Genomic DNA, 2,500 nt, shown 5'->3' with positions numbered 1-2,500 from the left:
CACACATGCGCACACACACGCACACATGCACGCACAAACACACACCCACGCACACACACACGCACGCACACTGGATATTAAAAGGGGAGACTATTCCGAGTAGAGACAGAGCACTCACGCAGACGTACACAGGCAGAGAAACAGACACAGCCACACACACACACACACACACACACACACACACACACACACACACACACACACACACTCACACAAACTCACACATACAGTACATGCAAAAAATTGTATATGTTACCTGTTACCTATCCACTTTGTGACTAGTGCACATAAGGCCTTTTGACAAAATCTAAGCTTAAAGCTTCACACGTGTCCCACACTGGATGAAAGGAGAACACATTACTGTAATGATTTAAAATCAGGAGTGTTTATATCTCTACAAGATGAAGGGAGAACACATTACTGTAATGATTTAAAATCAGGAGTGCATCTATCTCTACAAGATGAAGGGAGAACACATTACTGTAATGATTTAAAATCAGGAGTGCATCTATCTCTACAAGATGAAAGGAGAACACATTACTGTAATGATTTAAAATCAGGAGTGCATCTATCTCTACAAGATGAAGGGAGAACACATTACTGTAATGATTTAAAATCAGGAGTGTTTCTCTCTCTACAAGATGAAGGGAGAACACATAACTGTAATGATTTAAAATCAGGAGTGTTTCTCTCTCTAAAAGATGAAGGGAGAACACATTACTGTAATGATTTAAAATCAGGAGTGCTCTATCTCTACAAGATGAAGGGAGAACACATAACTGTAATGATTTAAAATCAGGAGAGTTTCTATCTCTACAAGATGAAGGGAGAACACATTACTGTAATGATTTAAAATCAGGAGAGTTTCTATCTCTACAAGATGCAGAAAAAGTAATTCATGCTCATGTCAACAGAAGATAGGATTTGTGCAACTCTCTGCTACCTGAATGTAATAATTTTTCATTAATCTACAAATATAGACACCATGCTGCTGTGAAAAAGATTGTTTGCCAAGGACATCAAAATGTCAACAACTGATCTCTTGTATGTGTACTATGTAATGAGGGGGGAGAATGGAAGACAAGAAAGATGACTAACCAATCAACACTTTTGAATTTCCTTAATGTTAACGTTAAGTACATACTTGTACTCAAATAATCTATTGTAGAGGAGGTGAAGGTTAAGTTTGTGTGTGATGGGTATATGGGTTTCTTACTTGTGGATATGAGGGGAAAAGAGGGTGGATCTGCTAGATGTTTCTAAATGACTGACGGGATGGACTCTGGACACCTGTCAGTCAAATAGAGGAAGTGAGAGATCTATTTTAACATGCTGTACTGGTGAGACTGAGATCATGTGCACATCCTCTAGAAGAGCTGCTACCATGAGCTGAGTTCAGTCATCTGTAGCAGCTCTGCACCTGTTCTCAGATCAGTCTCCTGAGGGCTCTGATTCTCTCCTGCTGAGGGAGGTTTTTGTACGGCGCTCTAACACTGTGTGAATGGATATTCATTACCCTGCTGACAGTAATAATCTGCAGCATCTTCAGGCTGGACTCTGCTGATGGTCAGAGTGAACTGCGTACCAGACCCACTCCCACTGAAACGATCTGGAACACCAGACTGACGAGATGTTGCCAGATAGATCAGGAGTTTAGGAGCTTCTCCAGGTTTCTGGGAGTACCAGTGGAGATAGCTACCAACACTCCGACTGGCTGCGCAGCTGATAGAGACAGTTTCTCCAGCCTGAACAGACTTTGATGAGGCAGACTGAGTCAGAACTATATCAGCTGATGACGCTGTTGAAAAGAAAGAGGAATATTAGACACATTTGAAAGGCTTGGTTGCAATATTAGCAGTAAGATGTGAGATATAGCAGTCTCTCACCTTGTGCTATGAGTCGCATAGCTAGTAGGATTGCAGTAACATAAATCATCTTAAAGGTTCTTCTCAGTTGCAGTGAAGCACTGAAGCCCTCTGATCCACACAGGGACTCTTAAAGTAGATGGAGCTGTAAGGTGTGTGTCAGTCACCATGCAAAACTCTCTCTCACACACACACACACACACACACACACACAAACGCACGGACACATGCACACACTCACACACACACACACCCAAGCACACACACACACACACACACACACACACACACACACACACACACACACACACACACACACACACACACACACACACACACACACACACACTCACACACACACACACACACACACTTACTTCACTTCTTCTAAACTTGGTGTTTTTTATCAGTAGGAGAGTTGTTGTGTAGGCATCTGAAGCACTCTGGTGGATTTAATGTGAGGGGAATTAACACACATTTTGAAGTAAGTGAATAATGGAATATTCTAAATGTATTGAATGATCATGTTTTAAAGCTTTATTCACACCAACAGGCCCTGTTTTAAACTGGGGCATGAAGTTGTATGAAATACACAAGGCAGGTTTAAAATATAAACCTCTGTTTAGGAGTATCTT

General features: G+C 41.4%; 1 gene segment (V, D, J or C); it reads right to left on the bottom strand.

The window, feature by feature from the left end:
* Nucleotides 1–1,487: 1,487 nt before the first annotated feature.
* On the bottom strand, nt 1,488–1,905 carry LOC308381715 (immunoglobulin kappa variable 1-9-like). The segment is given in 2 exons: nt 1,887–1,905; nt 1,488–1,798 (listed from the first exon to the last, which is right to left on the bottom strand).
* Between the last annotated feature and the right edge of the window lie 595 nt (nt 1,906–2,500).

Source organism: Sprattus sprattus (assembly GCF_963457725.1).
Source record: "Sprattus sprattus genome assembly, chromosome: 20".
Classification (NCBI taxonomy): Eukaryota; Metazoa; Chordata; class Actinopteri; order Clupeiformes; family Clupeidae; genus Sprattus; species Sprattus sprattus.
This window is presented reverse-complemented; position numbering and strand designations above follow the sequence as displayed.